At 47.7% G+C, this 14,832-nt stretch overlaps 1 protein-coding gene across 1 annotated transcript in view; it reads right to left on the bottom strand.

Annotated features, from left to right (window-relative positions):
- The window catches only part of SSPN (sarcospan), an 87,049-nt gene that overhangs the window by 19,884 nt on the left and 52,333 nt on the right, over nt 1–14,832 (bottom strand). The window lies entirely within an intron of this gene.

Here is a 14,832-nt window from a genome sequence, read left to right as displayed (position 1 = left end):
GGCCAGGATTCTGAAGTGACTTAAAAACTAACCATTAGATTCATATGCTATATTATAGCAGAATGATGTGTCACAAAAAAAAAGGAATAGGGGGCGATAGTGGGCAGCTGGTCGCATCGTGGCTTGTGGTTTCACCCACCATGATGCAGCTGCACTGCACACTATTGCCCCCATAGTGCCACAGGAAAAGGTGTAGTTATTTCCCATGGTGCTGCTGGCGATAATGTGGAAAACATTATTGCCTATAGCGCTGCAGGGAGATAACTCCACTGAAACCCCACCCACACTCTTCCCCTTTCCCTAATTTTAATAATACTGCTGCGATGCGGCCGGTATCGCACAATAAAGAATGACCCTTTAAAATAGCGGGTAATTTTCCAAAGAAGTTACATGTGTAAATGTAACTACTACTGTAGTAATTTTTAAAAGCCATTTACTCAAGTAAAATGCACTTACTTGAGTAATTCTATAGACAATTCAATGGCATATATTGTAGCAATTTTCAAAAGCCCACTTACTCAAGTAAAGTGCATTTACTCGAGCAAAACCCAACTTTTTAAAATCAGGAAGCGAGTGTAAGATTCCCAAGACTGGTATGATGTGATCATATAACCTCAATTTAAGGAATGAGAGCCACCATATTTTGAATTAACTGGTTTGTGTAATTGGGATTTATTCAAAACAGGATATAACAAGTTACAGTAGTCCATGTGACTTATAACTGAAGAATGGATCACTGTAGCTAAATCTTTATGAGAAAAATAGGAATGTAAATTTTGGATTATCTATAAAGCTGCATAAGACATGCATGTACCACATTTGAGATAAGGAATTGAAGAGACAGGTTTTAGAAGAAACTTGGAGCCATCTAACGTTATCCAAGATGCTAAGCAAGAAATATGATCCTGCTCTCCCTGATGTTCAGGAGTTACAGATTTGGGGGGGGGGGGGGGGGCACTGTTTGGGGGGGGGCACTGTTTTCCACTGTGTAAGAATTTAATATAACTCTCAAACCAATGTTAAGTTTTAAGCCCCATTTAAGTCAAGCGGTGAAGGCATACGGAGCCGCGACAATAACGTGGGGGCAACCACGCGAGAGATGCAGGCACAGAAATTGGAGGGGGAGGGGTCAGGGAAGCAGGCAAGAAAGAGCGGGAAAACAAGAGGGAGGAGACAAGGGGAAGGGGGGGCTAAGAATCATAGAGAACAGCTATATTCAAAAGAGAGTAAGGGATTGGCTGAAGTCAGTGACGCAGGAGAGTGCAGGCAGCAGTTCAATCGAGGAGAGCAGGGTTGAAGCACGAGCGTTGTTGTGCAGCCGGGCTGAGAAAAAAGCATGAGGCAAGAGGGTGAGAGAGGCTGGAAGGGAGTCGGTAAAGCGTTGGCGAAGTCGCGTAGCAGAGTTGAGTAAGAGCTGGAATCGACCGCAGCGCCGGTGCTGGGGCCGGAGGGCATGGCGCGAGGGGGGGGGCGCTTGAGACAGGGCCGCGGAGAGACCACAGCTCGGGCGAGAGTGGCCCCGAAGTGGAGGTAGGAAATTCTGGGTACCAGGGGCAGGCGGACGTGTCACCTGGGCCGGTGGGTTCGGGAGAGATATCCATCCTGGCGTCTGGGTCAGACATCGAGTCCCCGATCCAGCAGCGCATTGCGGTGGCCCCCCCAGGGGGCAGGCCACGATCAGGAGTGGAACCCAGGTCTGTCTTCAACTGCCCAGACAGGCCAGCAGCCACAGCGCCGCGGAGACACACGTTGGCGGCGTTAAGGGGAGAAGAATTCAGACGTAGGATGGAGCACGCCGGTAGGAGAGGAGTCGGTCACAGAGGGCCTACCACGTTCAGCCCGCGACAGGGGAGGACCATCAGACGGGAGGATAGCCCGGCGTCCCAGGAGAGAGAAGAGGAAGGAGCAGAGCAGCGGCAGGAGCGCACAGGCCCGGTAGGAGTGGGGAGGAGCAGGAGGCAAGCGGATACCGGATTGCACATGGTGAGTATGGTGACGAGGGGATGGGAGCGGTGGGAGCGGTGGGAGGAACAGGGGGGGCTGGGGATCAGGTGGCGGGGGGGGGAGGGGTGGCCAGGGCCCATGAAGGGAGGGTTCACACCAATTGGGGAAGGGAGGGGCAGGGTAGATCAAGGGAGCCAGGCCAAGGAGAAGGCAGGGCCCAGCGGGGTCTTTGGGGACCCTGGATACGCGGCGGGAGATTACAGGCCAGTAGGAAGGAGTCCTTGGTCGAGGGCCAGATATAGCACAGTGGAAGTGGCAGAGACAGAGTATCCAGATGCTGCAGTCAGTGTGTTTGTTTCTACAGGTGCAGCGGAGAGGAATCAGCAGGGGCCTCCAGGAGACATGGGGGTGAGAAGGCAGCAGGCCAGCACCATGTATCAAGGCGAGAGGCGGCGAGAAGAAGGGCCTTTAGGATCGATGGGAGACGTCTCAGGAAGCAGGATGTACAGACTGGAATCAGGTAAGGTAGGGGTGGCGCAGGTAGACCAGCCGAACCAGAAGAAAGAGAAGCGCCGCAGGGATTCGACTTCTAGCGATACAACCAGTAGCAGCTCCTCCTCGGAGTCCTCCTCAGACTCGTGTCGAGAGGAGGGAAGCGAGGCAGAGTGACCTGGGCCCACAGCAGGATATGGGGCACCCAGCGCTAGCTTCATTAACAGAATTATGGGAAAGCGTACCCAGCCATTTGCGTAGGAAAATTAGGAAATGCAGATATGTCAATATTTTCCTGTTGCTCGCAGGTAGGAGGGGGAACAAACAGCAGAAGAAGAGTAACAAATGATCTCAGGAAAGCGAGCCCAGGACTAGCATAGCCAAGAATATACTTAACTGGATGCAAGGTTTCTTAAGATTAGCTAGTGTGGTAGGGCACTATCAGCCAGAATTGCATGGGGCGCTGCTCTCCTATTGCGACAGCATACTCGGAGCTTATAAGGATTATGAAGGTTGGGCTTGGCTAAACTACGATGAGAAGTCCCGGGAAAAAATGGCGGGCAATAAGTTCAGGAGTTGGGGGGCACAGGATATCAACCTGTGGCTTACACAGATGATGAACAAAGGGCCCTCGCAGGGGAGAGTTACTGGAGGGGCGAGAATGGGAGTCCTAGCAGGGGGGGTCGGAGAAGTAATGAGTGCAGGGGGGGACAAAGGGGGCGAGGACCATCAGCCCTTCGGGAGGAGAGGATGTTAGGAGGCAGCAAGGACATATGCTGGAGGTACAAACGAGCCACATGTCTGTTTCCGGATTGTAAATTCCGACACGCGAGTGCGACATGTAATGGCGCCCATCCCAGCACAAAATGTTTGCAGGCGTTACCCAAAGCAGCGATAGCAGGGACCAAATAAAAAAAAAATCAAAAGAATCAGCGGGAGGCAGGCAGACATAGTGGGAGGCAGGGGAGGGGAAAAAGGGGGAGAGCAGAGAGGTGCAAGCAAGTCAGGGAGCAAAAAAAAAAAAAAAGAGGGATGATAGGGAAGATAGACAGTATCACGTAAGCAAGCAAGATGTGTTAACATTTCCCTTTCCTGAAAGGATGGGTAGCTGTAAGGCGCTTGTCTGGAGTGGCGAACGGGTAGAAGAGCATGGATGAAGAGGAATGGGCTCTAATTCGGAGTTCAGTAGCGCCCAACACGTGGGCAGCTTACGTTAAAGGAAATCAGATAGTTACAGGGTATTTACAACAGATGGGGTGGGGGGAAGGGCCAGTGTCAGAGGACCTGTTAATCAGATTCGTGCTGCAGGCGAAAAGAGACGGGTACACCATGGGATCGGTGAATGCTTACATGGCTGGCTTTACCTTTTTTCAGAAGCTAGTAGAAGGTGGAAGACAGGTACGCAGCTTTAGGGTTAAGAAAGTGTTACACTGTTGGTATAGAGGTTTAGGTGACATTAGAGATAAGAGGTTGCCGATAAGATATCACTATTTGGTGAATTTTTCTTCTAGTTTATCAAAAGTTTGTTGGTCAAGTTTTGAAGTTGCGTTATTTTGGGTAGCATTCTCATGGGCGTTTTTCGGGGCTATGCATATTGGGGAGATGATAGCGGAAGGGTACACAGGAACACGGGTTGCGGGCTCAAAGTGTGCGTATTAGGGCGGGAGAAGTTATACTATTCTTGTACAGGTCAAAAACGGGCCAGGCGGATAGAGGAAAACACATACAGTTATTACCAGTTTTGGATGAAGTAGTTTGTCCTGTTCGGACCGCTTGGAATTACATTCGGCGGAGGCCGGAAGGGCACGGGCCTTTCTTAATACATGAGAATGGCTCGGGGTTGACCCAATACCAATTTTCACAGGTATTGCATTACGTAGTGCGGGAAGAAAGTAAAGAGCCGGGGTTATACAGTTCCCACTCCTTTTGGATTGGTGCGGCAACCTCAGCGGCAGAAGCAGGAGTGCCAGCCGAAGGGATTAAGAGGTTGGGAAGATGGAGTTCGGACGCATACAAGGGGTACATTAGGAAGGTCGCAGAATAGAGGTGGAGAATTAGCACAAGGGAAGGGTGTCAGTAGGAAGGGGATCGAATAAGGGGGTGGTGGGAAGTAGAGGGAAAGGCAGCGTTTAATAGGTATGTCTTCTCTTACAGAGAGCATGGGGAGGAGGCATGGGACAGGATGTGCCTGGATCGTGGGCCATTCCTTCATCCACAGAGCTCAACGGCGCGCATTGAAACGCCTATACAGAGAAAATCTGGAGCTGGAGTGGTTCGGGTGGAAGCTGGCCTGGTTCAGCAAGAGAGGCATGCAGTGGGACAAGCTGCGGATTTCGTGCGGGACAGAATCGAGATGTGGGGGTTGCCGAATATATTAGTAATTCATTTAGGTGGTAACGATATAGGTTTCAAGACATGCTGCTCTCTGCTAACTTGTATTAAAAAGGATTTAGCCCAGTTCATGAGTAGATGGCCTCGCATGCGTATAGGATGGTCAGACATAATAGTCCGGCTAAAAAACAAGGACGAAATAATATGGAACACAGGGGTCAAGAAACTGAACCGGCAAATGGGCAAGTGGATGGGGTGGGAGGGGGGGTTTTGGATCAGACACAGATGGTCATGGGAGTGTGAGGCTGGACTTTTCAGTGGGGATGGAATACATCTGGCAGAGATCGGCATGGACTTGTTTAATAATGAGTTACAAGAGGGGTTGGAAAAGGAGATTAGAAAGTGGTAGTTGCTGCAGTTTGGGGGAACGAACCGACCATAAGTCGGTCGTTTGTGGCGGTAAACCTGAGCGCAGTTTATGTGTTACATGTTAAAGGGGGAGTTGGGGGGAGGGAGAGGGGGTGTACCCTGTGTAGCCAGGGGGGGGCTGCTACGCTGGAGGACTTGAACCTTGGGGCGAAAGGTTCTCAGTGGAGCCTCCTCTTGCTGGCACGTGGCGGAGCAGGCGAGGAAAAGGGGGGAGGGGTCGCTCCACCATTGGGGTTTTAAGGTGGTGGAGAACTGGGGGGGGTGGGGGGGGGGAGGAAAAGGGGGAAGTTGGGGGACAGTTTATGTTTGTTCGGGCTCGGATTATGTTTGCAAATAAATTGCGGCCGATTTAAAAGCCATTCAAGTGTTGTGTGTTGTTTGGGGGGGGGCTCAAACGGGACAGCAAACGAGCGCAGGTGTTGCATCCCATGTTATAGTGCATTACTAAAATCCATGTTTTACAAGTTGTGACTGGTCAGGCATTTTAGATTTTATTTATTTATTTATTTAAGGGGGGTTTTTTAATATACCATGGCACGTTTGGAACATTACCTTGGTTTACAGTGGAACATAATGCAGCAACAGGCTTTACATATATATATTCTCCCTACTACTGATTTCTGAAGTGTTCAAGTGTTAGACCTATGTTCTAGCGATTATTTAGGGATCGCCAAAGTGTCAGCTATGAGCCCTACCAATTGTTCAGAATTTGATTGCTTGTTTGATTGTGAAGGAATATGACCAAACTTTTCATAGTTGATCAAGCTTCATTGGCTGCCTATAACAATGTGGATTCAGTTTGTCTTTGATGATTTTATTCAAAGGAGATGGCCCACAGTACATTAAAAATCTTGTGCAAGAGTATGCTCCAGTATAGTTACTGTGTTCAAGGGATGCATTTCTATTGGTGGTACCATTGCTTAAGGTTAAGTGGGTCAAGATTACTTGTAATAGGTTATTTTCTGCAGCAGCAGCTTATTTTGGAACATGCTTCCTTTGGTTTTAAGGAAAGAAGTTGATGAGTACATCTTTAGGAAAAAATTGAAGCCATACTTATTTTCATTGGCGTTCCCAACAACCTGTTGACCTTATTGTTGATCTGATTTTAGATGTTATGAAGATTTATTCAGCCTATATTGGGGCTAGAATGAATTAAATCTGTCAATCTTTTATGAGGTTTTATGCTTTTTGAAATTAGTGATTTTACATTATTATGTTTATGTTTGTCAGGTGTGTTAGGTGTTATATGTATTAGACGTTTATGTATGAGCTGTAATCCATCTTGGGCAATTTTGTAATGTGTAGAATATACAATTCTAAATACATTAAACAAATGGAAGATTTTTTTTTATTCATGATATCTCTCTCTGTCATTTGGGGATAAACTTTAAGTTTATTTTTACTTAACAAACCAGTGGCAAATTTAAGATAGATCCCAATAGCTTGTATGCAGAATCCCCAACTTACAGTATAATTGCATATCATTGCTTATGATTGAAATTTTAATCCTGATCCCATGATCAACTCTTCCAAAGGCTGCATATAGGTATTAAATAAAATGGGATATGATGACTTCCGGTTATGTTCTGAAGCTGACTAGATGAGTGTGGCAGATATCCCGCAGGGCCTATACATATATCCTCATCCTTATCCTGCAAACCTATTCCTAACTTCACACAGCTGGCATGAGTAAAGATCTATTGCAGGGATCTATTTCGGCGCTTTGGGCTGATAAAAGATTGAAACCCCTAAAAACAACTAAGAGGGGCAGTTCTCCGGAAAGGGCTGCTGAGCACATGGTGTCAGACCTGGAGAGCGAGATGGAGGAGCGCCCTGCTCCGCCCGGGAAAAGCACTGACAAGGCTGAAACCCTGCTAGAAGCTTTCACTGAAAAAATCATAACCCGCTTAGATACCCGTCTGGGTATTGTCGTCAAGATAGCCCAGCTTGTAGATACAGTGTGGGACCAGGCTGGCAGGCTCGATGAGGCCAAAACGTGGATCACTAAAGCAGAAGGTGCATTGACATCCTTAAGTGCCAAAGTAGAAAAACTCAAGCAGCAGCAAGCATTGGTAGCCCAAAAAATGGACAACCTAGAAAACCAATCACAGCGAAATAACATTAGGATAGTCGGCCTCCCGGAGAAAGCTGAAGGCCGCGACGCAGTTACCTTTGTGGCAAGATGGCTGCCTCAGCTGCTCAAGATGCCGAGTAAAAAAGGCGCCTTGGAATCAGAGCCGCTGTGCCCATCATACAGCGGCTCTGATTCCAGCTAGAGGCCACCCACCGCGAGCTCTAATAGTACAGCTCCATAACTTTCAAGACAAGCAATGGATACTGACGGCGGCCAGAGACGCAGGCTCTTTAACACATGCAGAATCATGATCTTCGCCAACTTTTCTTCAGAATTACAGAAGCAGCAGCAGGTCTTCAGGCCTGTGAAGCAGGAATTTAGCAACCTGGGCTTAACTTATGCAATGCTCTACCCGGCTAAACTTAAGGTTATTGTAAACAATAAAGCGGTCATCTGCGCTAGTTTGAAGGAAGTGCAGCAGCTTTTGGCCTGCATCAAGCAATGTTCCACCCCACCAGCCATGCTGTGAAGTCAGATTACCTACTCCTGAGTAGAGGTGTCACTGCATTACAGAGTTATGCGGGAGTGAAGCCGAGTGGTGTTTCTCTCTTTCTTAGACAGCACTGCTGAGTGCTGGAAGCCTTATTACGTTTTTCTTTATTTCTTCAGTTTACATTTTTAGTTTAATACTTTTGTTATATGGCTCCATAGTTTTGGTGCAGCAGGAGGATTTCTTCCTTTGTATCTATGGTACAGACATAGTAGAGGTGTGCATCCGTTTTCCAAGTATTTGTAATCCGCAACTTATTTTTTGCTATCTGTTAAATACGTGGGGAGGCGAAACGCATCGCGACTCCCCACGTATTAAACAGATTTCTGTTTTATTCGGCCTCCTAAATAAAAATTTAAACCCCCCACCCTCCTGACCCCCCCAAGACTTACCAAAACTCCCTGGTGGTCCAGCGGGGAGTCATAGTGAGGGCAAAGGCGATCGGCGCCATTTTGAGTATTGGGATCGGCCGGCGTGAAAGGAAGTCGCTCCCGGACCCCCGCTGGACTTTTGGCAAGTCTTGTGGGGGTCAGGAGGCCCCCCCAAGCTGGCCAAAAGTCCCTGTGGGTCCAACGGGGGTCCCGGAGCGACCTGCCGTCCGACGCCAGGACTCAAAATGGCGCCGATAGCCTTTGCCCATACTATGTCACAGGGGCTACCGGTGCCATTGGTCAGCCCCTGTCACATGGTAGGAGCACAAGATGGCGCCGGTGACCATGTGATAGGGACTGACCAATGGCACCGGTAGCCCTTGTGACACAGGCTATTGGCACCGTGATGAAACCGGCAAACGAGTGCAGCGATGGCTTCCTGACTCCCCGCTGGACCACCAGGGAGTTTTGGTAAGTCTTGGGGGGGGGGTCAGGAGGGTGGGGGGTTGTAGTTAATTTAGTAGTAACGTATTTACAGCGACAACTTATTGAATTCTCCATACTTCCGCATGAAACGGAATTGACCCCCCACGAATACGTATCGCATATGCAACGAAAACTTTTTGCCTGCACATCCCTAAGACATAGTTAATTTTGCTAATTCACTATATACGTTTTCTGTATCTTTGTTTTATATTTATTTCTGCGGAATGTAATCTGATTTCATTAATGTTACAAGTTCCTCTGACCCTCATGTGCTTGCACAATAGCGCCTTTTTTGTTCAGCCACATGGGTCATTGGGACTGAGCCCTTCTTTTAGTGTTTTTATTTTTACTGTATTGTCTCATTGCTCCCAGATTTATGGGTCTCTTAGAGCCTGCTCCTTGAACCTCAGAGCTTGAACTATCTTTTGTACACTTTTTGTTAATGTTAATTTTTATTTTGTTTGGAACTCTCTTGCTATGCTTATTGAGCTGATAAAGTACTCTTCCACTGCGAGGTCCTCAGGACAGACCTTCAATTGGATTTTTGTGAAGTTCATGTTTTTATCTGATTTTAGTAATTGGAATTTGGTAGGGGAAGATGGAGGGAGGGGGGAGTGTTTTGTTGGTTCCCCAGTCCCGATTTATTTCATCTGGGAGAATTCCCAGCATGTTCTCTTCTGGGTGTTTGGGGTTACCCAAAGAATAAGGGGGGGGGGGGGTGTTAAGGGGTTGGTTGTGTAGGGTTAGAATCCAAGTAGGAGCTGTATTCAGTTTTGATAAGTCTAAAGTGCTAAATTGGGGGTTGATTCCTCTTCTTGGTTTGATCATTGATCTATATTTTCTCTTGGAGCCTTTCTTCTCATCTTTACGTACTCCTTAGCTTTTCTTCTTCACTATTATTATGCAGGGCAAGAGTATAACACATAGGATTGCACAGATTGCTGATTCTAGACCTGGGTCTCTCTCCTCACACTTCTTCATGGTGGAGGTCTAAGCAACACTCTTGTAATGAACGCCAGACCCCTCTCCATGCTGCTTCTATTTCCTGTCTCTAATGGCAACATTTAAGATATTGTCCTTGAAAGTTAAGGGTATTTTCTCTCCATCAAGCGGAAGCGAATATTACAATGGGCCCATCGTCAGCAGACCCACATTCTCTTCTGCAAGAGACTCATTTATCAAAGGTAGAGCATGAGAAGCTGAAGTGTGGATGGGTGGAGAATGCTTATTATTTATTGTATAATTCCCGTAGTCATGGGGATTGCATTTTAGTTAATAAAAATTTACCCTTGCAAGTTCACAGATCACTTTGTGACCCTGATAGTCGATATGTTATCCTCTCTATGATGAGCACTTTGTCTTGGTTAATGTAGATGGTCCCAGTCAAGACCAGAAAGCAGAGTTGCTTACCTGTAACAGGTGTTCTCCCAGGACAGCAGGATATAGTCCTCACATGTGGGTGACGTCATCAGACGGAGCCCTGTAACGGAACACTTTTGTTAAAGTTTCTAGAACTTTGACTGGCACACTGAGCATGCCCAGCATGCCATAATCCCTGTAGCCACAGGGGTCTCCCTTCAGTCTTGTTTGTAGCAAAAGTTGTGAGTGAAAAATAAAATAATAAAACGGTTTCGGACCCAACTCCGCGGGGTGGCAGGTGGGTTTCTGAGGACTACATCCTGCTGTCCTGGGAGAACACCTGTTACAGGTAAGCAACTCTGCTTTCTCCCAGGACAAGCAGGATGGTAGTCCTCACTAGAGATGTGCTTCATTTAAACATATCGGTTCAGGCTTCGGATCGGGCACTCCGCAGAAAATTTTTGGTTTCCCACGGTTCGGTTTTTTTTTTTCGGCGAAGTGCGTTAGTGCACACTAATGGGCCTTACTGCGCATTAACAACCAGTTAGTGCGCAGTACACCGAACAAGATAGTGCACACTAGCTAGATGTTAATGCGCATTAAGGCCCGATAGTGCGCAGTAACAGGTTAGTTAGTGCACACTAACAGGTTAGTTAGTGCACCCTAATAGAACTTACAGCGCACTATGTAGTAATGCGCTGTAACTAATGTTAGTGCGCACTAAAAAATGCTACTTAAAAATTAAAAAGTATCAATTCAGAGGAGTCCATTAGCTAGAAAAACAGTGTTCACTAATTGGTATTACTGTGCACTAAGAGATATGCAGTGCGCAGTAACTCCGTTAGTGCGCACTAACACGAAATACGAATTTTGCCGAAAAGTCAGCAAAAATCACTTTGTATATTGACACTACCGAACCATGATGAATTAGACAATATCGTTGACATTGTCTAATTTGTGAAAAACGAATGCTCATCCCTAGTCCTCACATGTGGGTGATTAGCAAGCTACACGCTGACTCATATTTAATTTGAATGAACAGCATACAACTTATGCAAAAGGCACAACAACTGGTGTACTGTTGGGAAAAATGAGGCAGCCTGAAAATCATGGCAGATGGATGTGGAAGGAGTTGGGATTATACTGGAAATAAGTTCTTCAAGACGGATTGTCCAAAGGCAGAGTCTTGACGTCCTTCCTTGTCCAGGCAGTAATGTGCTGCAAATGTGTGGAGAGAGCTCCATGTTGCAGCTTTACAGATCTCAGCAATTGGTACTGAACGATAGTGTGCTACTGACGTTGCCATGGCTCTTACTGAGTGTGCCTTCACTCGTCTCTGAAGAGGAAGGCCTGCTTTCTCATAGCAGAATTCGATACAGTCTGCTAGCCAGTTGGAGAGAATTTGTTTGCCCACTGCAACTCCCGGTTTGTTTTTATCGAAATAAACAAAGAGATGGGTGGATTTTCTATGGACTGCAGTGCGGTCTAGGTAAAATGCAAGAGCACGTTTACAGTCCAAGGTGTGTAAAACTCTCTCACCCTGGTGAGAGTGAGGCCTTGGGAAAAAGGTGGGCAAGACTATAGACTGATTCAAGTGAAAGTCAGTTACCATCTTGGGAAGGAATTTAAGGTGAGTAGGGAGGACCACTCGATCATGGAGGAACCTTGTATAGGGTGAGTATGTGACAAGTGCTTGTAACTCACTGACCCTTCGAGCAGATGTAATGGCTACTAGGAAAAGAACTTTCCATGTAAGAAATTTAACATCGCAGGAGTGCAAAGGCTCAAATGGGGTACACATGAGTCTTGCAAGTACTATGTTTAGGTCCCATTCAGTAACTGGTGGCCGTAGAGGGGGCTTAAGTTGCAGTAGGCCCCTCATAAGTCGAGTCACAAGGGGTTGCACTGTTATTACAGCATTCCCTACTCCCTTGTGGTACGCTGAGATGGCACTGAGGTGAAACCTTAGGGGTAGATTTTAAATACTTGCGCGATCGCGTACTTTTGTTCGCGCACCAGGCGCGAACAAAAGTAAGCTGGATTTTATAAGATACGCGCGTAGCCACACGTATCTTATAAAATCCGGGGTCGGCGCGTGAAAGGGGGTGCACATTTGTGCAACCTGCGCGCTGCCTGTTCCCTCTGAGGCCGCTCCGATTTCGGAGCGGCCTCAGAGGGAACTTTCCTTCGCCCTCCCCCCACCTTCCCCTCCCTTCCCCTATCTAAACCCCCCCTTACCTGTGTCAGCAAAGTTACGCCTGCTGAAAGCAGGCGTAACTTTGTGCGCGTCGCCGGCACCCCGCTCCGTCCTCCGGTCCCGGGGGCTGGTCCGGAGGCCTCGACCACGCCCCCAGGCTGGCGCTATGCCCCCGGGCCCACCCCCGAAATGCCACGGCACGCCCCCAAAACGCCGCGTCATTTCGGGAACGCCCCGGTCACGCCCCTTTTCGAAAGCCCCGGGACTTACGCGTGTCCCGGGGCTTTACGCGCGCTGGCGGCCTATGCAAAATAGGCGTGCCGGTGTGCGCGGGCCTTTTAAAATCCGCCCCTTACTGAGGAAGTCTGGAGACCAGAATCTGAAAGCTGCCAGAGATAATTTAATAGAGATGAAGTGGGGCAGGAAAAGGGGTCAATACCTTTTTGTATGCACCACTTTGTAAATCTATTCCACTTAGAAAGATAGGATTTTTGTGTGGAAGGTTTTTGTAAAGCTACAAGCACCTGAGAGACCTTAGTTGAAAGATTGAGCAGTTGTAGGATCAGGCTTTCAACATCCATGCTGTGAGGGACAGAGTCTGAAGGTTCGGGTGGCGTAACATGCCGTGGTTTTGAGTTATCAGATTGGGCGCTGTGCCCAGGTGAATGGGTTCCCAGATGGAGAGGTCAAGAAGCATGGGATACCATACTTGTCAAGGCCAGTATGGGGCTATGAGTATCACTGATTCCCCTGTCCTGTTGTAGCTTCATGAGAGTTTTGGCTATTAGTGGTATCGGAGGATACGCGTATAGAAGACCCATGTTCTAGGAGTGAGTGAAGGCGTCCATGGCTAACGTGTTTTGTTGCATGTGCAGGGAGCAGAATCTGTCCACTTTGTGATTCAGTTCGGATGCAAAGAGGTCGATGGTTGGTTGACCCCAGTGTTGGATGATTTTGCTTGCTAAACATGGATCAAGAGACCACTCGTGGGGATGGAAGCATCGACTGAAGCGATCTGCATACATTCTGTATGCCTGCCAGATAAGTGGCCTGGAGATGCATGGAGTATGCAAGGGCCCAGGCCCAGATCTGCGCGGCTTCTTGGCAGAGCAGATAAGAACCTGTTCCTCCTTGTTTGTTCAGGTACCACATTGCAACTGTGTTGTCTGTCTGTATGAGAACAGTTTTGTGTGAAAGGCAGTCCTTGAACGTATATAAAGCATAATGTAGGGCTCGAAGCTCTAGAAAGTTGATCTGAAACTTTGCTTTGAGTTGAGTTTGAAGGTTGTTCACATGAGCTCCCCAGCCCAAGTTGGATGCATCTGTGGTTAAGGTCACTTGAGGAACTGGTTGCTGGAAGTGTAGACCTGTTTGCAAGTTGGTTTTGGTTGTCCACCAGAGAAGTGACAGATGCAGCTGGTCAGTTACATGGATCTAAGATGAAAGAGGTTGAGTGGCTTGGAGCTACTGAGATTTCAAAGATTTCAAAGTCCATTGAGTTATTCTCATGGCTAGCCTGGCCATAGGAGTGACGTGTACTGTGGAAGCCATGTAGCCCAGCAACGTGAGGAATTGATGGGCTGATGCTGTTTTGTATATGCGAGGAGATGTAGCCAGTTTGGAAAGTATGTCTGCACGGTCATTGGGCATTGGGCAGGAAGGCCTTTGCGGCTGTGGTGTCCAAATCTGCTCCAATGAAGGTAAGGAGGTGAGATGGGATTTCTGGTAATTGATCAGAAATCCTAGCGAGTGTAGAAGATTCGTAGAGAGTTGAGAGCTTCTTGCTTGGATCAACTCTATTAGCCAGTCATCCAGGTAAGTAAATACATGTACGGTGTTGCTGCATAGATATGCGGCAGCCACTTTGGCACTTTGTAAACACTCAAGGTGCTGAGGCCAGACAGAATGGTTGAACTCAGTACTGAAAATGCTTGTGACCCACTATGAAGCGCAGGTATTTGTGGTGATGTGGGAATATGGCGATATGTGCAAAGTCGTCCTGAAGGTCCAGAGAACAGAGCCAATCTCTTTGTTGTAGTAGGGGAAGCATGGTGCCGAGAGACACCATCCTGAATTTTTCATTTTGAAGAAATTTGTTGAGATTGCGGAGGTCTAGGATGGGGCGGAGACCGCCTGATTATTTTGGAATCAGAAAATAATGTGAGTAGAACCCTCTGCCCCTCTGCATAAGGGGGACATTTTCCACGGCCCTGGTTCGCAGAAGGGTGGAAAGTTCTGACTCTATAAGTAAAGTGTGGTCTTTTCGGGTCCACAGTGGATTGGGTGGAGAGTTGGGGGGTACTATGAGGAAGTTTAGACAGTAATCCTGGGCTATGATGGAAATTACCCATTAATCTGTTGTTACGAGGTGCCAGTTGTTTTGGAAGTGGTGCAACCGGCCTCCTACGGGTATTTCTGGGTTTGGGTTCATGGATGAGTGGCCACTATTCTCTGGAAATGCATCAAAATCTGGAGGCTGGATCAGCTTGCAGGGCTGGCTGTGCTCTGGGTGCTTTGGGCTCTATAAATATGTCCCCTGTGAGGGGCTCTGGCTGATCGTGCTCTAGATGCAGGAGGGTAGTATTTGTGTGAGCGGTAG

This window comes from Rhinatrema bivittatum, chromosome 4 (genome assembly GCF_901001135.1).
Source record: "Rhinatrema bivittatum chromosome 4, aRhiBiv1.1, whole genome shotgun sequence".
Lineage (NCBI taxonomy): Eukaryota > Metazoa > Chordata > Amphibia > Gymnophiona > Rhinatrematidae > Rhinatrema > Rhinatrema bivittatum.
This window is presented reverse-complemented; position numbering and strand designations above follow the sequence as displayed.